Source organism: Desmodus rotundus, chromosome 4, assembly GCF_022682495.2.
Source record: "Desmodus rotundus isolate HL8 chromosome 4, HLdesRot8A.1, whole genome shotgun sequence".
NCBI lineage: Eukaryota > Metazoa > Chordata > Mammalia > Chiroptera > Phyllostomidae > Desmodus > Desmodus rotundus.
In genome coordinates, this window is record NC_071390.1 from 64,909,089 (window position 1) to 64,933,231 (window position 24,143).

Sequence of the window (24,143 nt, forward strand, 5' to 3'; positions counted from 1 at the left end):
TCAGTTGCTGATAAATATGTATTTATTGCCATTTTATTGTTCATATTTTTAATATTCTTCTTCTTAAAGACCCTTTAACATTTCATATAATACTGGCTAAGTGGTGATGAACTCCTTAAGCTTTTTCTTGTCTGGGAAGCTCTATCTGTCCCCAGTTGGGAATGTGGAAGAGGCAACCGATTGATGTTTCTCTCCCTTTCTTTCTCCCTCCCTTCCCCTCTCTCTAAAAATAAATAAATCTTAAGAAAGAAAGAAAACCACTCTTCTGGTCTCAGGCACTTAGAGAGCCGGGGGCTTGGGTGCAGAGATGGCCAAGTCCAAGAACCACACCACCCACATCCAGTATGGAAAATGGCACCGAATTGGCATCAAGAAACCCTGATCACAAAGATATGAGTCTCTCAAGGGGGTAGACCCCAAGTTCCTGAGGAACATGCGCTTTGCCAAGAAGCACAACAAGAAGGGCCTGAAGAAGACGCCGGCCAACAACGCCAATGCCATGAGTGCACATGCTGAGGCTATCAAGGCCCTGGTCAAGTCCAAGGAGGTCAAGCCCAAGATCCCAAAGCGCAGCAGCCACAAGCTCAGTCGACTTGCTTACATTGCTCACCCTCAGCTCAGAAAATGTGCTCGTGCCCGCACTGCCACGGGTCTCCGGCTCTGCCAGCCAAAGGCCAAGGCCAAGGCTCAAACCAAGCCCCAGGCTGCAGATGCAGCCGTGACTCAGGCTCCAGCTCAGGCTCAGTCTCAGGCTCTTAAAGGTGCCTATGCCCCTGCGAAGGCTCCATAGTAGAGGCTTCTGTCTGCCATGAGGACAGAAGGACTGGTGTGCCCCTGGGCTGGAGTCCTCCTGTGGTGTTTGTGCAAATAAACCTGAGGCAGGGTCTGTCAAAAAAAAAAGGAAAAAAAAGAAAACCATATGGAATCTATGAAAAAAAAACAATTGTAGTAAGTGAATTAAGCAAAGTCAATATACAAAAATCATTTGTATTTCTTTGTACAAGCAATAAACAATTTGAAAACTGAAATAAAAACTATCATTTCCAAGTATTAAAAAATACACCAAGTACCCTGGCTGATGTTGCTCAGCGGGTTGAGCACTGGCCTGTAAACTGAAAGATTGCGAGTTCGATTCCCAGTCAGGACAGATGCCTAGGTTCCAGTCCAGGTCCCTGGTTAGGGGCATGTGAGAGGCAACTGATTGATATATCTCTTGAAGGTTGAGGTTTTTCTTCCTCTCTTCCCATCTCTCAAAATAAATAAATAAAATCTTAAAAAATACATCAAATACCTATGAATAAATCTAACTAAGGATATGCTCTCAACATGGAAAGATACAGAATGTTGCTGATGTAAGTTAAAAAAAACCTTAGATGAATGGTTATATACCATATTCATGAGTTGGAAGACTCTGCATTGTTAAGATGGAATTCTCACTAAACTGATGTATAGATTCAGTGCAGTCTTCATTAACATCCTAGTAGGCTTTGTTTGAACAAACAGAACAACTGATTCTATGAACTTACTGAAATGCAAAGCACTTAATAATAGCCATAAAGGGTGGGGGATGGGAGGGGAAGAGAAAGAGAGAGAGAACAAACTCATGGACATGGACAACAGTGTGGTGATTGCAGTGGGTAGGGTAGGGGGTGGAAATGGAAGGGGGCATACGGGGGATAAATGGTAGTGGAAAAATGCAATAAAAAAAGGAATAGACAAAATAATTTTGAAAAAGAACAGAGTTGGAGGCCTTATGTTTCCTGATATCAGGATTTTCCATAAAGCTATAGTAATTAAGACAGTATAGTGTAATGCATAAGGATAGACATATGTAGATCAGTAGTATATAATACAGAGCTCAGAAATGGACTTACATTTTTCTACCTAAGTCTCAAACAATCCAGTGGGAGAAAGACAAACATTGCTGCTACATGACATCTATAAGGAAAACAATGAAGTACTACTTCAACTCCATATACAGAAACAAATTTGCAATGATTGGTATATTTACAATGCAAAAGCAAAAACCATACAATTTCTGTATTATCTCTCACTTCATAACAAATTCTCAATAGTTAGTGGCTTGAAGCAACAAACATTTATTACATTATAGTTACCCTGTGTCCGGATCTCAGGAGGAACTTAGCTAGGTAATTCTGGTACATAGTCTCTCATATGTGGTTGTAGTCAAGAATTAGGAAGAGGTGCAATCATCTGATGGCTTAATTGGGGCTTGAGAATCCCCACCTATGATGCCTTGTTTCCAGTGACTGTTGGTCAGAGACATCAGCTCTTCACTGGCTGTTGACAGGAGGCAGGTGAGCCTATCACTAGGGCTGCCTGAGTGTCCTCATAATGGCAGCTGTCTTCCCTTAGAGTGAGTGATCCAAGAGTGAGCACAAGGAGGAAGGTGCATTGCCTTTATCACAAAGTCTTGGGAGTCACATGCTGTCACTTCCACCATATTCTGTTCATTACTTCAGCCCACATTTAAGGGTAGAGGAATCAAGTCTCATCTCATAAAGGGAGGAGTATCAAAGAATATGTGGACATTATTTAAAACCTCTATACCTTCTGGAAAAAAGAAAGAAAAAGGATCTAATGACCTGATATCTTTACAAAGTATTCAAAGATTTCTTGGATAATATACTAAGAGAAAAAAGATACATAAAAGGAAAAAAAGATAAATTGGACCTTATATAAAATAACATTATTGTCCTTTAAAAGATACCACTAAGAAAATAAGTAGGTAAGTATAGAGAGAGAAAACAATATTTTCAGCATATTTGTTTGTCAAATGACTTGTATCTAGTGTACTTAAAGAACTGCAATAACTCAATAGCAAAATGACGAAAAGAGGAATAACCAACAAATGTAATGGGGCAGACTTGAACAGACTTTTGCCAAAGGAACCTATACTGTCCCTCACTGCCTGGCTTATGTCACTTAGCGTAATGCTCTCCAGTTCCATCCATGCTGTTGCAAAGGGTAGGAGCTCCTTCCTTCTCTCTGCTGCGTAGAATACCATTGTGTAAATGTACCATAATCAACAAAAGAAAAAAGCAAACAAAATATAACCAGAGACATTGAAATTAAGAACAATCTAACAATAGCCAGAGGGGAGTGGGCAGGGGAGAGTGGAGAGAAGGGTTTTCAGGAACTACTATAATGGATACATGGACAAAACCAAGGGGAAAAGTGGAAGCAAGGGAGGGAGGTGAGTTTGGCTGGGGTGGTGGGGAGTGGTGGGGAGAAAATGCAGACAACTGTAATTGAACAACAATAAAGTAATTAAAAAAAAAGAGGTTATACTGATGGCTAATAAACATTTGCAAAAGTACTAAACTTCACTTAGCAGGGAAATGCGAAGTCAGCTCACAGTGATATACCATTTAACACCCTCTAAATGAATAATGAGGAAGACTGAAGATACAAAATGGGGATGATGTGATGCCACTGGAACTCACACATTGCTGGTGGATATGCGAAATGGTACAGGTACTTTGGAGGGCTAATTGGCAGTTTCTAATGAAATTAAACCTATCCTGTGACGTGGTGATTCTACTTGTAGATATTTAATGAGGAGAAATGAAAACATGCACAAAATTATGAATTCAAGAATATTCATAGTAGTCTTATTCATAATAGCCAAAAATTGGAAAAAAATGAAATGTCCATCTGTAGGAAAAATTGATTGAAAAATTGTGATGTATTTACAGTACTCACAACCTATATAACCAACAGCAGAGATGAATCTCAAAACCATTGTGTCAAAAGAAACTAGATGTAAATGAGCATTTTATTGTATGGTTCATATAAAGTCCAAGGAAAAAAAGCAAAACTCTTCCAAAGTGATAGAAATCAGAAAATAATTGTTGGTTGGAGGGGGAGGGAACCTGTTTAGAAAGAGACAGAGAACTTCCTAAGGTCCATGTAAATGATTTGTATCTTGTTTTGGGTGATGGTTACATGAGTGTAGACAATTGTTGGTAGTCATCGAACAGAGCTCTTAAGACCTGTGCATATCCGGCCAAGATGGAGGCGTAGGTAGACACACTGCACCTCCTCACACAACCAAAAGAAGGACAACAATTTAAAAACAAAAAGTCAACCAGAACTGAAAGAAAATCGAACCCCACGGAATTCTGACAACCAAGGAGATAAAGAAGAAACATTCATCCAGACTGGAAGGAGGGGCAGAAATGGGGCAGAGGGGACTCCCAGCCGCACCCAGAGACGTGGTGGATTGTGCAACGAATGTGGCAGGCTGTGCGGCCGCTAGCAGACCCCGAGGCCCCACATTCGTGCATAGATAAACCAGGAGGAATGGCGGGGGAGCAAAACAGACTGCACAACCCAGGGCCCTAGCTCGGGGAAATAAAGCCTTAAGCCTCTGATTGAAAACACCCGTGAGGGTTGAGGCAGCAGCAGGAGAGACTCCCAGCCTCACAGGAGAGTTCGTTGGAGAGACCTACTGGGGCCTGGAGCGTGCACAAGCCCACCCACTCGGGAATCAGCACTAGAGGGGCCCAGTTTGATTGTTGGTAGTCATCGAACAGAGCTCTTAAGACCTGTGCATATCCGGCCAAGATGCGGGTAGTGGAGGGAGTGTGGGTAGTGGAGGGAGTGACTGAAATCCCGCAGAGAGTGGAGCAAACACCATTGCTCCCTATCAGACCCTCCCCAATGTACAGTGTCACCACAGCGACCAGTGTTAACACCGCGCTGGTGAACACCTAAGGCTCCGCCCCTTTACATAACAGGCGCACCAAGACAAAAAAAAAAAAGAAAAATGGCCCAAATGAAAGAACAGATCAAAGCTCCAGAAAAAATACAACTAAGCAACGAAGAGATAGCCAACCTATCTGACGCACAGTTCAAAACACTTTTAATCAGGATGCTCACAGAATTGGTTGAATTTGGTCACAAATTAGATGAAAAAATGAAGGCTATGCTAAGTGAAACAAAGGAAAATGTATAGGGAACCAATAGTGATGGGAAGGAAACTGGGACTCAAATCAATAATTTGGAGCAGAAGGAAGAAAGAAACATCTAACCAGAAAAGAATGAAGAAACAAGAATTCCGAAAAATGAGGAGAGGCTGAGGAACCTCCAGGACATCTTGAAATGTTCCAACATCCAAATTATAGGGGTGCCAGAAGGAGAAGAGGAAGAACAAAAAATTGAAAAGTTATTTGAACAAATAATGAAGGAGAACTTCCCCAGTCTGGCAAAGGAAATAGACTTCCAGGAAGTCCAGGAAGCTCAGAGAGTCCCAAAGAAGCTGGACCCAAGGAGGAACACACCAAGGCACATCATCATTACATTACTTAAGATGAAACAGAAGGAGAGAATCTTAGAAGCAGCAAGAGAAAAGGACACAGTTACCTACAAAGGAGTTCCCATAAGACTGTCAGCTGAGTTCTCCAAAGAGACCTTACGGGCAAGAAGGGGCTGGAAAGAAACATTCCAAGTCATGAAAGGCAAGGGCCAACATCCAAGATTACTGTATCCAGCAAAGCTATCATTTAGAAGGGAAGGGAAGATAAAGTGCTTCTCAGATAAGGTCAAGTTAAAGGAGTTCATCATCACCAAGCCCTTATTATATGAAATGTTAAAGGGATTTCTCTAAGAAAAAGAAGATAAAAAATATGAACAGTAAAAATGACAGCAAACTCACAGTTATTAACAAACACACCTAAAATCAAAACAAAAGCAAACTAAGCAAACAACTAGAACAGGAACAGAACCACAGAAATGGAGATCACATGAAGGGTTATCAATAGGGAAGTGGGAGGGGGAGAGAGGGGGGAAATGTACAGAGAATAAGTAGCATAAATGATAGATAGAAAATAGACAGGGGGAGGGTAAGAATAGTATATGAAATGTAGAAACCAAAGAACTTGTAAGTATGACCCATGGCCATAAACTATAGGGGGGGAATGTGGGAGGAAGGGGGTGTGCAGGATGGAGTGGAGTGAAGGGGGGAAATGGGACAACTGTAATAGCATAATCCATAAATATATTAAAAAAAAAGACCTGTGCATATTATTGAATGTTTAATTACATCTCAAAATGTATTTTATTTTATTTTTAAAAAAGTTTTTGTTTATTTATTTTAGAGGGGAAGGGAGGGAGAAAGAGTGGGAGAGAAACATCAATGTGTGGTTGCCTCTCGCAAGCTCCTTACTGGGAACCTGACCTGGCCCTCAACCCAGGCATGTGCCCTGACTAGGAATCCAACCAGTGACCCTTTGGTTCACAGACCAGCACTCAATCTACTGAGCCATAGCAGCCAGGGCTATATCTCAATATTTAAAAACTAGTAAACAAGGGTCTAGGGGAAGAATATTTAAGGCTGAAGGAACAGCACATGCACAGATGCTGAGGTATACTCAGGGATACTAAAGGTGAAAGGAAGAAAGTGGTAAGGTTTAGGTCAGGAAGGTAGCTCTGTCATCTGCAGTTTTATTTATTTCAGGATTTTATATTGAATATTTAATTTTTTCGAAGCTCAGTATGTCATTACCAAGTCATTAAAAGAGAAAGAGAAAGGGAGGGAGGGAGGAAGTAAGAATGCGTCAGGTATGAAGGAAGCAAGGGGTTGAAAAGAGAGATGTCCTCCTAAAAGCCATTTATTATTCACCTCATTATTAAGTTTATAGTGAACTTTTCAAGTAATTCTTTTATAACGATGACCCTTTATATTGAAGTTTTGTGTTTTTCATACTTCTCTAGGTAAGTCAGTGCTTATTGTGTATCTTACGACTCGATGGCTGGGATCTAGCTTGGATTCTAGCTCCACAGCAGTGCAAAGACAGAAAACCAGAGAGGCAGTGTGGTACAGCGGTTAAGAACTTAGGCTCTGTAGTTTGCTTTTCTGCATTCTAGTCTTGCTCCACTACCTGAAGGCTATGTGACCTGGGCAATTTCCTTAACTTCTGTAAACCTCAGTTTTTTGAGCTGGAAGGAGGGAAGTACGGAAACCAGTTTGAAGCAGAGCAGTAGCAGATGAAGGTGGAGAAAACTGGTCAAATTCTGAGCGAATTTTAAGGTGGGACTGAAAGGATTGATGACAAATTGGAAATATGAAAAAAATCAATCAGTGAGGATACCTGATGAACTGGAAGGAAGGAATTGCCATTTGTTGAGAGGAGTATAACTTTTTCCAAAGAAATGTCAGGACTTAGTTGCAAAGTTGTTTTTTTTCTCCCCTTGATATTCTTTGTGTTTTGTTTTTCATCTTTTTTGGAGGGTAGATGGAGATGAGAGTAAGAAGAGAGGTTCCCTGGGACCCTCCTTATGCTTATGAGATCATGATTAGATGTTTAGTCCTTATGATATTACATGGTACGGGGGAGGAAGTGAAGTGTTGTATTTTAGGATTTCTCCTTCCACCTTCCTTAGAAAGGGTGAGCCTTGGGTAAGTTGACATTTCACTGTTCGAGACACTTTGTAGAAAAATGGGATCCAAGAGGTTTTATACTGATAGCCACAGCTTTATTATCCAGAACCTGACAGTCAAACTCTACTTTATTATTTTTTTTAGTTGCCTAACAGGTTAATACTTTTTCTACGTCACTTATTCTTATCTCTGTTGTGCGAGTCCCAAATGTGTGTTATGATTTTAGGTACATTTCACCCTAATTTCACTTAGTATTTTAAAGTTTTGTAGGAAAACTGAACAGTGTTTTCCTTTAACTCTTACATTGTTCCTGTTACTGTAATGTGACTGATAAAATGTATTGGGAGGCACACTCTTCAATAATAGAACATTTATTCATGTATTTATATGGTTGGTAACTAGGGTGACTATAGAATTTATCTCCAAACCTACACACTTTTAAAAGTGAAAAGGGAAACTGACTATACAGGATACCAGATTACATACTTAAACTAGAACTGTTCTGGGCAAATCAGAATGTATGGTTATCCTATTCTTAAAGCAAAAAGCAGCTAGATTAAGGTTCAGTTCCTGTTTAAGTGCTTGGACTTTACTAGGAGGAGACAAATGCCTTGACTAGGAGGTGGGAGGGAGAAATTCCCACTGTACTGCAAGCAGGACTAAGAGGTTAACGACACTGTATTATCTATCTCATGTGGTGGTAATAACCTGATTATAGGTATCTCACTTGAAAACCACACTATTGCACCCTGGCTGGTGTGGCTCAGTGGATTGAGCCCTGCCCTGAGAACCAAAGGGGCACGTGTTCAACTCCCAGTCAGTCCACATGCCTGGGTTGCTGGCCAGGTCCCCAGTAGGGGGCATGTGAGAGGCAACCATACATTGATGTTTCTCTCCTTCTCTTCCCCTCTGTCTAAATAAACAATAAATAAAGTATTTTCATAAGTCACATAAAATGTGGCAGGGTGCTATCACTTTAGATGATAAATTCAGTAGAATTTAGTAACTATTAGTAATTTTTTTTTAATTTTGGGAGTATTTTTTTTAAAGCTGGGGACAGTGAAACAAGGAAGGGCTTAGGATAGAAGAAGTAATGAGACTAGGCAGGTATGCTTTGGTTTTCTGAGGAGTAAGTTACAGTGACAGAAGTGAGCCATTACACGGCTGCTGTTAGCTCAGTGCAAATCAGAGAAATTGGCGGGGGGGGCCTTGAGGACAGATTCAGAGTCTTAGCCTGGGATAAGCTGCTGCTGCCCATTGCTCCCTTGGCTGCAAGTCTCATGGGATCCCTTAGAGTTTAGGAGATGCACACCTCGGAGGGAAGAAAGGTGTGGCTATGCTCCTGAGAGGGAAAGCGCCACTATTAATAATTCTTTTTTAATTATGTTGTATTAAAAAAAATTTTTTATTGTTGTTCAATTACAGTTGTCTGCATTTTCTCCCCATCCCTCCACCCTACCCCAGCCAATCACACCTCCCTCCCCCACCTCCACCCTACTCCTTGATTTTGTCCATGTGTCCTTTATAGCAGCTCCTGTAAACCCCTCTCCCCACTGTCCCCTCCCCACTTTCCTCTGGCTATTGTTCCATTGTTCTTAATTTCAATGTCCCTGGTTATATTTTGTTTGCTTTTTTCTTTTGTTGATTATGGTCCAGTTAAAGATGAGATCATATGGTATTTGTCCCTCACCACCTGGCTTATTTCACTTAGCATAATGCTCTCCAGTTCCATCCATGCCATTGCAAAGTGTATAAGCTCCTCTTTCTCTCTGCTGCATAGAATTCCATTGTGTAAATGTGCCATAGTTTTTTGATCCACTCATTTGCTGATGGGCACTTAGGTTGCTTCCAGTACTTGGCTGTTATAAATTGTGCTGCTATGAACATTGGGATGCATAGGTTCGTTTGGATTGGTGTTTCAGGGTTCTTAGGGTATAATCCCAGCAGCGGAATTGCTGGGTCAAAGGGCACTTCTATTTTTAGTTTTCTGAGGAAATTCCATACAGTTGTCCACAGTGGCCTCACCAGTCTGCATTCCCACCGACAATGTACTAGAGTTCCCTTTTGTCCCTATCCTCTCCAACATTTGTTTGTGGATTTGTTTATGTTGGCCACTCTGACTGGTGTGAGATGGTACCTCATTGTGGTTTTAATTTGCATCTGTCTGATGGCTAGTGATGCTGAGCATCTTTTCATATGTCTCTGGGCCCTCTGTATGTCTTCCTTGGAGAAGCGTCTGTTCAAGTCCTTTGCCCATTTTTTAATTGGGTTGTATGTCTTCCTGGAGTGGAGTTGTGTGAGTTCTTTATATATTTTGGAAATCAAGCCCTTGTCTGAGGTATCATTGGCAAATATGTTTTCCCATACTGTTGGTTCTCTTTTCGTTTTAATGCTGTTTCCTTTAGCCATGCAGAAGCTTTTTATTTTGATGAGGTCCCATTTGTTTATTCTTTCCTTTATGTCCCTTGCTTTAGGGGATGTGTCTGTGAGGATGATGCTGCATGGAATGGCTGAGATTTTCCTGCCAATGTTTTTGTCAAGGACTTTTATGGTGTTACGACTTATATTGAAGTCTTATCCATCTTGAATTTATTTTTGTGTATGGTGTAAGTTGGTGATCGAGTTTCATTTTTTTTGCAAGTGGCTGTCCAGATCTCCCAACACCATCTGTTGAAGAGGCTGTTTTTGCTCCATTTTATGCTCCTGCCTCCTTTGTCAAATATTAATTGACCTTAGACACCTGGGTTTATTTCTGGGCTCTGTCTTCTGTTCCATTGGTCTATGTGTCTGTTTTTATGCCAGTACCAGGCTGTTTTGATTACAGTGGCCTTGTACTGTAGTTTGATATCAGGTATTGTGATCCCTCCTGCTTTGTTCTTTTTTCTCAAAATTGCTGCAGCTATTTGTGGTTGTTTATGGTTCCATATAAATTTCTGAAATGTTTGTTCTATATCTGTGAAATATGTCATAGGTACTTTAATAGGGATTGCATTGAATGTATAAATCACTTTGGGTACTATGGCCGTTTTGATGATGTTAATTCTTCCAATCCATGAGCATGGTACATGCTTCCATTTGTCTGTGTCTTCCTTAATTTCTTTCTTCAATGTTGTGTAGTTTTCTGAGTAAAGGTCTTTTACCCCTTGATTAGGTTTATAAAATAAAGTACCTTTATTTTTCTTGTTGCTATATCAAATGGGATTTTTGTCCTGATTTCTGTTTCTGCTGTTTCATTGTTAGTATACAGGAATGCCTTTGATTTCTGAGTATTGACTTTGTATCCAGCTGTTTTGCCAAGTTCATTTATTAGGTCGAGTAGTTTTTTGGTGGAGTCTATTGGATTTTCCATGTACACTGTCATGTCATCTGCAAACAGTGACAGTTTTGCTTCCTCTTTTCCAATTTGGATGATTTTATTTCCTTTTCTTGTGTGATTGCTGTGGCTAGGACTTGCAATACTATGTTGAATAGGAGTGGTGAGAAAGGGCATCCTTGTCTTGTTCCTGATCTTAGTGGGAAAGCTCTAAGTTTTTGTCCATTGAGTATGATGTTGGCTGTAGGTCTCTCATATATGGCCTTTATTATGTTGAGGAATGCTCCCTCTATTCCTACCTTGTTGAGGGTTTTTATCAGATATGGGTGCTGTATCTTATCAAATGCTTTTTCCGCATCTATTGATATGATCAAGTGGTTTTTGTCTTTGCTTTTGTTTATGTGGTATATTATGTTTATTGATTTGCTAATATTGTACCATTCTTGCATCCCTGGGATGAATCCCACTTCATCATGGTGTATGATCTTTTAACATATTGCTGGGTGCGGTTTGCCAATAGTCTGTTGAGAATTTTACCATCTATGTTCATCAGCGATATTGGCCTGAAGTTTTCTTTCTTTGTTATGTCTTTATCTGGTTTTGGGATTAGGATGATGTTGGCCTCATAAAATGAGTTTTGGAGTCTTCCATCTTCTTGAATTTTTTGAAATAATCTGTGGAGGTTGGAGGTAGCTCTCCCTAAAATGCTCTGTAGAATTTTCCTGTGAAACCATGCAGTACAGGGCTTTTGTGTATTGCAAGCTTTTTGATTACTGTTTCAATTTCATCAGGCGTTACTGGTCTATTCAGGCTTTCTGGTTCTTCTTCATTCAGTTTTGGAAGGTTATATTTTTCTAGAAATGTGTCCATTTCATCGAGGTTTTTAAATTTTTTGGCATATAGTTCTTCATAGTAATTTCTTACAATCCTTTGTATTTCTGTGGTATCAGTTGTAGTCTCTCCTCTTTCATTTCTGATTGCGTTTATTTGGGTCCTCTCTCTTTTTTTCTTGATGTGCCTGCTTAAGGGCTTGTCGATTTTGTTTATCTTTTCAAAGAACCAGCTCCTGGATTCGTTGATCCTTACGATTGTGCTTTTAGTTTCTATGTCATTTAATTCTGCTCTGATCTTGGTTATTTCCTTCCTTCTACTTGCTCTGGGCTGTCTTTGTTGTTGTTCCTCGAGTTCTTGTAGGTGTACGGTTAGGTTCTTTATTTGAGCTGTTTCTATTCTTTTTAGGTAGGCCTGTATTACTGTGAACTTCCCTCTCAGGACTGCCCTTGCTGTGTCCCATAGGTTTTGGATTGTTGTGAGTTCATTTTCATTTGTTTCCAGAAACTTTTTGATTTCTTCCCTAATCTCATTTTTCACCCATTCATTGTTTAATACCATACTATTCAATCTCCATGTTTTTGAGTGTTTGGGGGTTTTTTTCCTTGAGATTTGTTTCTAGTTTCAGTCCCTTATGGTCAGAGAAAATGCTTGATATGATTTGAATTTTCTTGAACTTGTTGAGGCTTGTTTTGTGTCCTATCATGTGGTCTATATTTGAAAATGTTCCATGTGCATTTGAAAAGAATGTGTATTTTCCTTCTTTGATATGAAAGGCTCTCTATATATCAGTTAAGTCCATTTCATCTAGGGCGTTGTTCAATGCCACAATATCTTTGTTGATATTTTGTTTAGAAGATCTGACCATCTTTGACAGTGCGGTATTAAAATCCCCTACTATAATTGTGTTGCTGTCAATATCTTTCTTGAAGTCCTCCAAGATTTTCTTTATGTATTTGGGTGCTCCTATGTTGGGAGCATATATATTTACAATGTTTATGTCTTCTTGGTGGATTCTTCCTTTGAGTATTATGCAGTGACCTTCTGGGTCTCTCTTTATGGCCCTTTTTTTAAAGTCTATTTTGTCTGATATGAGTATTGCTACCCCTGCTTTTTTTTTCCTGTCCATTTGCTTGGAAAATGTTTGTTTCCAGCCCTTCACTTTCAGTCTGTGTAGGTCTTCTGTCTTGACGTGGGTCTCTGGTAGGCAGCATATGTGTGGGTCCTGCTTTCTTTTTCATTCAGCTATTCTATGTCCTTTGATTGGAGCATTTAATCCATTTACATTTAAAGTAAGTATTGATAGGTACTTATTTATTGCCGATTCTTTGTACCTGTGTTCTTCTCTCTCTCTGTCTTTTCCTTCCTTTCCTTACAGCAGCCCCTTTAGCATCTCTTGGAAAGCTGGTTTGGTGGAAGTATATTCTTATAGACTTCTTTTGTTTGGGAAACTCCTTATTTGGCCTTCTATCTTAATTGAGAGCCATGCTGGGTAAAGTAGCCTTGGTTGCAGGCCTCTGGTTCTCATGACATGGAATATTTTTTGTCATTCTTTTCTGGCTTGGAGCGTTTCCATTGAGAAGTCAGTTGCTAACTTTACCAGGCTCCCTTGTATGTTACTTCCTGTTTCTCCCTTGCTGCCTTTAAGATTCTTTCTTTGTCCTGGAATTTTGCCATTTTAATTATGATGTGTCTTGCAGTGGGCCTCTTTGGGTTCCTGTTGATTGGGACTCTCTGTGATTCCTGGATTTGTGTGATTTTTTTCTCTCATCAGATTAGGGAAATTTTCCATCATTACTTTTTCAAACAGGTTTTCTATCCCTTGCTCTTCCTCTTCTCCTTCTGGTATCCCTATTATACGGATATTATTGCATTTCATGTTGTCCTGCATTTCCCTTAACCCCTCTTCATTCTTTCTGAGCCTGTTTTCCTTTTCTTGCTCTTTCTGGGTGTTTTTTTCTACCTTGTCCTCCTGTTCACTGATCCAATCCTCTGCTTCATTGAGCCTGCTTTTGATTCCTTCTTCTGTGTTCTTCAGTTCAGAAATTGTATTCTTCATTTCCTCTTGGCCCTTGTTGATAGTTTCTATTTCCTTTTTCATGTTGATATACTTTGCAGTGAGTTCATTGTAGTTTCCGTGTAGTTTTTGGTAATTCTGTGTTAGTTCATGAAGCTTCTTTATAACCAATTCCTTGAACTCATTTTCTGATAGTTGAACTGCCTCTTTTTCATTTAGCATTGTTTTTGAGACTTCCCCCTTTCCTTTCATTTGGGGAGTGTTTCTTTGTCTTCCCATTGTTTGTGAGACTCTTCTTGTTGGCCTCTGCTTCTTAAGTTGCTCTGTTCTGATCCCTTGGTTTTTTGGTGTAAACTTCTGTTATAGAATACCTGTGAGATTCAGTGGTGCAGTCTCCTTGATCTCCCGATTTTACTGATCTTGGGCTGTGGTTTATGTTGACTCTGTGTATGTCTTTGGTTTTGGTTCTTTTTGGGTCTTTCTTTGGTGGGTCTTTCCCACCAGCTGGTTATCTGAGGGTCAGCCCGTCCCTCACCTCTTGTTTTCTGTTGTGCAGGTGTGGGCAGGTTGTGTTGGAGCTGGTTCTTCCATATTTACAAGGTTTTGAGGCTTTTCTCTTGCTCTTGTTTAGTTGTTTGTTGTTAGTTATTTCTTCAGTATTTATTTGTATTTTCAGATAGGTCCTGGGTTGACTTAGTGTGAGTTCCACTCCCTCCTTCACCTTCTTCTGTTTTTATCTGTTGGTATTTCCTTTGTTGGTGGGTTTCCTTTTCCAGGAAGTTCTTCTTCCTGGTGTTCCCAGCTTCTACCCACTCTTTTTTTATGGCAGGCCTTCTCTGGACTATGAGTGTGCACGCAGAGCCTTCCTTGATTCGCACTCTCCCTGGTGCCTGTGGTCTCAGTTTTCTCCGAGATGAGCCGAGATGAGGTGCGGACACTCCCTGGTGGGTGCGCACAGCCTCCAGTGGGTGGGCACACTCCCCAGTCACTGGGCACACTCCCCGGTCGCTGGGCACCCTCCCCCTGTTGGTGCCTGTAGTCTTAGCTCCCTCCGAGATGAGGTGCAGATACTTCTGGTCTATGCGCACAATCTTGGGATGGGTGGCGGGGTGGAGAGGAGACTGGAGCTGTTGCTGCAGGGGAATTCCCCAAAGTGCCCCCATGGGTCTTTTTCTTTTTGGGAAAATTCTCCTGCTCAATCTTGTGGCTCCCTCCGTTTAAGGAAGGTCCTGTCCTCTCACACAGCCCTCCTCTCCAGCTAGGCCAGGGACTGTCCGGGTGAGGGTTGCACACGGCCCAACTTTCAACTCTCCCGAGCCAGTGCCCCCGGTCTCCGTAGGTTTCCCACTTCGTCCTTATTCCCCTCCCTGCAACCAGGTCTCTCACAGTGTTGCTTGGGCCTTGTTTGGCTGGGGAGGGGGCTGTTAACCCGGCTCTCTCCCAGGAGTCCTGCAGCGGGCCTGGCAGGGGCGGGCCTGGGGCTGCAGCTGCCCTGGTCCCCACGCTGGTCCCAGGGACGTTTTTGTCCTGAAGCAATCCCCTTACCTTCTGTTTTCTCAGTGTTCTCTGTACTTTTTGGTCTCCTATCTTCATAAACGGTGGGTGCTTTTGGCTGTTCACTTTGTACCTCAGTAGACTGTGTAGGTGTTTCACCCAGGTGCAGAGGGAAGTTGACTCCGCTCCACCTATCTCACCGCCATCTTCCTCCCTTCTAATTATGTTGTGTTTTTTAATTATATTTTTTTTATTATGCTATTGCAGTTGTCCCTATTTTTTTTCCTTTGCCCCTCACCCCAGCTCAACACCTCTCACTCCCTCAGGCAATCCATACACTTTTGTTCATGTCCATGGATTGTGCATGTAAGTTTTTTGGCTTCTCCATTTCTTATACTGTACTTTACATCTTCATGACTATCCTGTAACTACCAATTTGTGCTTTTTAATCACTTAACCTTTTCACCTATCCCTCCAACTCCCCCCAGCCCCTGACCCCAATCTGGCTGCCATCAAACTGTTCTCCATATGTGTGTTTCTGTTTCTGTTCTGCTTATTTGCTTAGTTTGTTTCTTAGATTCAATTTTTGATAGATATGTATTCATTGCCATTTTATTCTTCATAGTTTTGATCTTTTTTCTTAAATAAGTCTTGTTAAATTTCATATAGTAAAGGTTTACTGATGATGAACTCCTTTATCTTTTTCTTTTCTGGGAAGCTCTTTATCGGCCCTTCCATTCTAAAAGATAGCTTTGTTGGATAGAGTAATCTTGGTAGTAATCTTCCTTTTCATCACTTTGAATATTTTTTGCCAATCCTTTCTAGCCTGCAAAGTTTCTTTTCAAAAATCAGCTCGTAGACTTATGGAAACTCCCTTGTAGGTAGCTACCTGGTTTTTCTCTTGATGCTTTTAAGATTTTCTCTTTAACCTTTGGCATTTTAATTTTGATGTGTCTTGGTGGGGGCCTCTTTGTGTCCATCCTGTTTGGGACTTTCTATGCTTCCTGGACCTCTGTGCCTATTTCCTTCCCCAAATTAGGGAAGTTTTTTATTATTATTTTTCAAACAGACTTCCAGTTTCTTGCTTTTTCTTCTCCTTCTTCCTGTCCTATTGTTACAGAACAGACCCGAGGGGATGAATGATATACTATTACCGAATTGACCCCCCACTTCTGCTCTGGGTTTCCCCCCCGTACTAGGTTTGCCTTGCCCACCGCCAAAGAAAGATGTCTCTTAATGCCAGAGATTGGTGAAAAGGAAAGGAATTGTTTATTCAAAAAGTTCTACAGACTTAGAGTAATGATTTAATGTCCTCATTAAAATACTAAAGTCCTTTGGAATACCCACAAATGCACACAGTCCTTCCTTCTCCCTCTGCCCAGCCTGGGGTACAGTATGTCAGGAAAAGAAGTAGAAGTCCATGGCTCAGGTAGCCCCTCAGTTCCTGGCACCATCAGCTGTGTCACCGTCTTGATCTCCAGTTCATCCAAAACCATGTGGCACCTTCTCATGGCCCATCAGCAAGAGTCCTTTCACCCCTTTTCTTCCCAGCAAGGTCTCCCCTGCTTCCTAAGCCACGTGGCAAAAGGGAGCACCCCAGCCTTGCGGTCCCAACTTTCGCCAAAGCCACGTGGTTCCTAACTACTCCAAAGTCATGTGGGCCCCAGCCTTCCTTCTTTTCTCTCTTATGCAGGTACTGTAACCAGGGGGAATTGCCTACTAGCCCCATCTCCCTGGCTCAAAGCATGGCCACAGCTATTTAACATACCCATGAAACCAGTTGAAAGTTATAGATATGTTAAATGACCATGCCAGAGTTTAGCTGCAAAACTGTTGCTATGCAAAACAGCTCTCAATGTCCCTGTTCCATGTGTCCCATCCCCCAGCTCAGACTTGTGGGGGTGAGGACATCCCATGTATGTGTGTGTGTGTGTATATATATATATATATATATATATATATATATATATATATATATAAAATATATAAAATAAATATTATATGTTTATATATTTTAATATATTTTAAATATTTATATATATTTATATATTATAATATATAGTATATATATTATAATAGATATACAATTTTTTTTAATATTTCCCAAATACCCTGAGTTTTGGACCCCATTACAAATCCCTATTTGGGGGCCGCCTGGCTGCACCCTGTTACACTATAATGTGAATGTTGGAGTGTTTGAAGTTGTACCAAAATCTCCTTACATTATCCTTGTGTTTTGGGAATCCTTTTCCTTCTTGCTGTTCTGATTGGTTGTTTTTTGCTTCCTTATGTTCCAAATCATTGATTTGATTCTTGGCTTCATCTACTCTACTGTTGATTCCCTATAAATTGTTCTTTATTTCAATTAGTGTATCCTTCATTTCTGACTGGATCTTTTTTATGCTGTTGAGGTCTTCACTAAGTTCCTTGAGCATCCTTATAACCATTGTTTTGAACTCTGCATCTGAAAGATTGCTTATTTCCATTTTGTTTAGTTCTTTTTCTGGAGTTTTGTTCTGTTCTTTCATTTTGACCATGTTTTTTGTCACCTCACTTTGGCAGCCTCCCTGTGTTTGTTTCTATGTATTAGGTAGAGCTGCTATGAATCCCTGTCTTGGTGGCATGGCCTAATGTAGTAGGTGTCCTGTAGGGCCCAGTGGCACAGCCTCCCCTATCACCCAAGCTGGTTACTTGAGGTGCACCCTTTGTGTGGGCTGAGTACACTCTCCTCTTGTAGTTGAGACTTGATTACTATTGTCAGGTCAATGGGAGGGATTTACTTAGGCCAGTCAGCTGCAAGGGCTGACTGTAACCACTGACTACCAATCTCTGCCCTCTGGAGGATGAGCTGTGTAGGGCCCACTCCACAGAGCAGTGCTTACTACAGCAGGGCTCTGATGCCTGTTTGTGTTCTGTCTGGGGCCACTTGGCATAAGCTATTAGCGATCTTCAGCAGGCTGCTTCTTGTGCTGGGCTTGGAGGTGCCCCAGTGGGGACAGGATGTGAATCCAGGCCAGCTGCTGCTAGTGCTGGGCCTGGGGCCATTTAACAAGGTATTGGGGCTCAGGAGGTGAGTTTCTCCTTGTTTGAGAGGATTTAGGAAGCTCAGAAGCAGTGTCAAGACAAGTCATTCACATGAAAAAGCCACTGTTAACTGCTGGGGTGGGCCTATAAAGTTTTGGTGGGGCAGAGTCTCAGAGAATCACCAGGGTGGGGCAAACAGTATAAGCCAGGTTGATGGAGTCTCAGATATGGTGCCTGCTGTGCCCTGTGTCTGTGTAGGGGGAGGGCTCAGAAGAGGAACAGTGTCTTTGTCAGCAGTTCTGTCTTAGAGAAAGCTGCCCTCCAGCTCTTGTGCTGATGCCAGACACCAGTTCCTGCCTGTATGCCGCTGGTGCCTTTCAGGCTGCCTGCCCTGGGGCTGGAGCTGAGAGAGTGTTTAATAATTCTGTGTGTGGGCCCTTTAAGAGGAACTGCCTGGGAATTCAGCAGTTTCTTCCACTGACTCAATCTCCAGTGGTTTTTATAGCCAGAAGCCAGGGGGACTTATCTTCCTGGCACTGGAACCCTGGGCTGGATGCCCTGGTGTGGGGCTGGGACCTCTTGCTCCTGAGATATTCCTCCCACTCATTATCCACCACATGTGGGTTTGGGACCACTCATTCCACCTCTCTACGTCTCCACCCCTCCTACCAGTCTGGATGGATGTGGTGATTTCTTTAATTCTGTCATTGCAGGACCTCCATTCGACTTGATTTTTGCCAGTCCTGAGCGATGGTTGTTCTATAGTTTAGTTGTAATTTTGATGTGGTTGTGTGAGGAAGTGAGCCATGTTTATCGAGGCTGCCATCTTGGGTATCTCCTTGCATTTACAGAGAATTCTGTATTTTATAAGTGCTCCAATCAATATTCTCTCATTTGCATTATATTCGATTTTCAGATGTGGAAAATTGGGCACCTGTATGTGCTCATATTAGTAATTCTTTTCTAAAAAATATATTTTATTGATTATGCTATTACAGTTGTCCCATTTCCCCCCCTTCACTCCACTCCATCCCGCACACCCCCTCCCTCCCACATTCCCCCGCTTTAGTTCATGTTCATGGGTCATACATATAAGTTCTTTGGCTTCTACATTTCCTATACTATTCTTAAGCTCCCCCTGTCTATTTTCTACCTACCATTTATGCTACTTATTCTCTGTACCTTTTCCCCCTCTCTCCCCCTCCCACTCCCCCACTGATAACCCTCCATGTGATCTCCATTTCTGTGATTCTGTTCCTGTTCTGCTTGTTTGCTTAGTTTGTTTTTGTTTTTGTTTTACGTTTGGTTTTAATAACTGTAAGTTTGTTGTCATTTTACTGTTCATATTGTTGATCTTCTTTTTGTTAGATAAGTCCCTTTAACATTTCATTTAACAAGGACTTGGTGTTGATGAACTCCTTTAACTGGACCTTATCTGGGAAGCACTTTATCTGCCTTTCCATTCTAAATGATAGCTTTGCTGGATAGAGCAATCTTGGATGTAGGTCCTTGCCTTTCATGACTTGGAATATTTCTTTCCAGCCCCTTCCTGCCTGCTAGGTTTCTTTTGAGAAATCAGCTGACTGTCTTATGGGAACTCCTTTGTAGGTAACTGTCTCCTTTTCTCTTGCTGCTTCTAAGATTCTCTCCTTCTGGTTAATCTTAAGTAATGTAATGATGATGTGCCTTGGTGTGTTCCTCCTTGGGTCCAGCTTCTTTGGGACTCTCTGAGCTTCCTGGACTTCCTGGAAGTCTATTTCCTTGGCCAGATTGGGGAAGTTTTCCTTCATTATTTTTTCAAATAAGTTTTCAATTTCTTGCTCTTCCTCTTCTCCTTCTGGCACCCCTATGATTTGGATGTTGAAATGTTTAAAGATGTCCTGGAGGTACCTAAGTCTCTCCTCATTTTTTCGGATTCTTGTTTCTTCATTCTGTTGTGGTTGAATGTTTATTTCTTCCTTCTGCTCCAAATGGTTAATTTGAGTCCTGGTTTCCTTCCAGTCACTGTTGGTTCCCTGTACATTTTCCTTTATTTCACTTAGCATAGCCTTCATTTTTTCATCTAATTTGCGACCATATTCAACCAATTCTGTGAGCATCCTGATTACCAGTGTTTTGAACTGTGCATCTGATAGGTTGGCTCTCTTGTCCTTGCTTAGTTGTATTTTTTCTGGAACTTGGATCTGTTCTTTCATTTGGGCAATTTTCTTTTTTTTTTGTCTTGGTGCACCTATTATGTAGTAAGGGGCGGAGCTTAGGGTTTACCAGGGTGGGGCAACACGTCACTGAGTTGTGATGCTGTACATGGGTGAGGGGTCCAAGAGAGAACAGTGCTGCTTGCTCCGCTCTCTGCTGGTTTTCAGTCACTTCCTTCGCTACCTACAAGCAAATTGAGCCCTTCTGGTGCTGTTTCCCAAGTGGGTGGGTTTGTGTAGGTTCTATGAGGCGGTGGGTCTCTCCAACTAACTCTCCTGTGAGTCTGGGAGTTTCTCCCGCTGCCATCTCAACCCCCACAGGTGTTTTCAGTCAGAGGTTTGAGACTTTATTTCCCCAAACTGGAACCCTGGGTTGCGTGGTTTGTTTCGCTCCCCAGTTGTTCCTCCCGGTTTGTCTGCACACGAATGTGAGACCGCCCAGTTTGCAATCCGCTGCCTCACGGAGTCCACCAGCTGAGGCCTTGCCTTCCCCAGTCCTCCTACTTGTCTGGATGAATGATTCTTCTTTAACTCCTTGGTTGTCGGATTTCCATACAGTTTGATTTTCTGTCAATTCTGGTTGTTTTTTGTTTTTAAATTTGTTATTGGCCTTCTTTTGGTTGTGGGAGGAGGCTCAGTGTGTCTACCTATGCCTCTGTCTTGGCTGGAAGTCCTGATATTAGTAATTCTTATGAGTAAAGAGTTTTACTAATGGCCAGGAAGCTTAGGTTGCACGTTGGATCTCCAGTCAGGGCACATAAAACATCAAACAATGAATGCATCAATGAGTAGAACAGCAGATCAATGTGTTTCCTTCTCCCTTCCTCTCTCTCTCCAAAAATCAACACCAAAAAATGTAAAGAGGTTAGCATGAATGTATGTATCATACAGTTTATTGGTACTGCATGCTATTTCTTAGCACAATGAAATAAGATAACAAATTGTATTGATTAAATTGAGATTGTGAATAAAAGAATGATTTATTTTTTAACACTGTATCAGTTATTATGGGGAACACACATTTTTCTCATATAGGATAAGAAATGATTTTTAACTTCAAGGTAAACGGTGGTAAAGTGAATACTGTTTTCTGGAAAGAAAATTAAATCTTTGCATACACAATTTTCTGTAGTCTCCTTGTTTTACATATCAGTATATTGGAGAAAATATTTTGTATGATATTTTATATTCTTCTTGATTTTAAATGGCTATATACTGTCCTTGTTTATGTATATGCCACAATTTATTTAACTAGCCCACAATCAATGAACATTTTCTTAACTTTAATATTATACACAATGCTGCTATGAACATCCTTGTGGCTAAATCCCTGAGAGTGTATATACTGTTCTTCACTTTATGTCAAATTCCTAGAAGTATAATGTAGAGACAGAGGGATGCAGAATTTTAAGACGTTTGACATATGTTGTCATATGGCCCTCCAGAAAGATTTTACTAGTTTCATCTCCTAACAGTGTAAGTCACTTTCCTGCACTTCTGTACCTTTCAAATGAATTTTTGCTAGTTTGATAAGTAGAAATGTTTTCTCATTAATTTATATATTTTTTCATTTTATTAGGAGGATGTTTGTTTTCAGTCTTTTATCTACATATTTTCTCTGTGATATATACTTGCTTGTCTTCTTAACATAATTTTGTATTACTGTATACAGTATGTCTGTGTGTGTATGTGGTTGCATACTCCTCATATATTAAGGATACTAATCCAAATGTAATTTAAAATTCACTGTTTTTTCAATTTGGAAGTAAAAATGAAACAACAGTAAAGAACCCTTGTACCATTACTAACTAGTAAAATTACTTTTTAAGATGCTAACAAAGTGTGGTAAAACTGGGAGTCTCACCCATTGTATGTGTCACTCTAAAGTGTCCAGTTCTTTTGCAAACAACATGATAATATCAAGAGCCATAACAATGTACATATCTTTATCCCAATAATTCCATTCTTGGGAGTTTATCACAAAAATAATAGAAAATTAATGCCCCAAATAATTTATTGCAGCAATGGCTATAATAGTGACAGTTTAGAACAAATTAATGTATTAGAGAGTAATGGTTTACTACATTAGGTTCATTATAAAATATTAAGCTAGCATTAAAAATGGTTAGGAAGACTATAGATTATAGGTGGCCATATGTGGATTCAAGGAAAATACAAAGTTATTTCAGTTTTGATTGTTACAATGATAAAAATACACAGTAAAAACAAAAACTTGAAGGAAATACAGTGGGTGGTTTTTGTTTGTGTCACCAAGTATGTGTGTGTAATGTTTCTTTTTTTCTTTTTTATTGAATTGGTTGGGGTGACACTGGTTAGTAAAATTATATAGGTTTCAGGTGTGCAATTCTGTAATATAGCATCTGTATATTGTATTGTGTGCCTACCCCACCATGTCAAGTCTCTTTCCATTACAGTTTACTGCTCCCCGTGTCCACTGTCCCAATAACTTCTTCTACCTCTCCCCACCCCCCTTACCCTCTGGTTAGAGTTTCTGAGATTTAACACTAACCTTTTTGGAGTAATTACTCTATGCCCATTTCACAAACACTGTCAGATAGTGGTGTTATTCTCATTTGACAGATAAAGAAACTTAATCCTCACTTGACAGGTAAAGAAATTTAATTTTTTAATATGGATGTTTCCGAAATCTACAGAAAAAGAAAGAATAGTATAATGAACCCATTGTAATTTTCACCAGCTTCGACAATTTTAAATTTATATTTTTAGTGAGTTGCAAAGTAGGGTTTTTACTGATATCTATCTTACTCCAAAACACATTTTTTAAATTACAATCCTATGCTGCCTTTTTATTTTATCCTTTGATACTATTGAGTAACTTTATGATGATTAATGTTTTGGATAAAGTAGAATGGAAAGGCATATAACTGAGTTTTTAGTTTGGTAGTAGGATGGAGAAAGCACTCTCTTGTAACTGCATATATTTTGTAATAAGCATTTTCAGTTGCAGTGTTCTGCAAAGAGAAAACCTGCTGATACAGTTCATCCTGTTTTATAAATCTTTGACCCATTCATCAGACTCTGACCACTCTAAAGATAAAGGGTTATGGTTGTATTGGTCTTTCTGACTGAAGTGGCCTTGTGCAGATTGAGAAATTGTATAATTATTAACTACAGTAATGGACATGTGCTTGCAAGTTTCATTTGGTATCTTAATGAGCTTTAACCCTCTGAGTACACCCAAAACATACCTAGAATAATTGAAATTTACCAGTTGTCCACAACTTAACTCTTTCGTCTGTGTGTCTTTGCTCTGATAATTTTGTTTCCCTCTGCCCTCAATACACCCTACCTGTCCTGCCCTGCTCACACACTCACAACTCCTATAAATTAGAGGATTTAGTAGCAGCAGCCTTATGTATAAATACTTTTAAACAATTTCTTTGTTTTGAATTAAGAAGACTATACTTTCTACTTAATTTGTTTTATTGGGGGTTGGAGTCCCATGCTTACAGGGGTAAATATTTACTGAAATAAGTGAGGGCCCACTGAAGTAATTATTATATGCAAATAACCTGTGTTTTATAGAACTTTGATTTGTTTCAGACATTCTTATCCTGGCAGGTCTTCCCTGAGCTCTCAAGGCTGCTGTGTGCCACCCCTGTATGTTCCATCTTCCCCTGCCTAGAGGGCAAGTAGTGCTCTGAATCTTGGGAGTGCAGCTTTGTGGACTCCTGACCTCATAATCATAGACCATACCAAACTTGAATCCAAGGACTCTGTAATCTAATCTGTATATAAGGTCATTTAGCCAGATTTTTATTTCAAGAAAGATGCTAAGGAGCATTTGAGATCTTGCTTCCCAGCATATGTTGTTGATTTGAC

The 24,143-nt window shown here is 40.5% G+C and overlaps 1 protein-coding gene and 1 pseudogene across 1 annotated transcript in view; both read left to right on the forward strand.

The window, feature by feature from the left end:
• LOC112305418 (large ribosomal subunit protein eL29 pseudogene) overlaps positions 1 to 1,103 on the forward strand; it is a 47,015-nt pseudogene extending 45,912 nt beyond the window's left edge.
• The window catches only part of SHLD2 (shieldin complex subunit 2), a 161,972-nt gene that overhangs the window by 45,726 nt on the left and 92,103 nt on the right, over positions 1 to 24,143 (forward strand). The gene's annotated exons all lie outside the window — the stretch shown is intronic.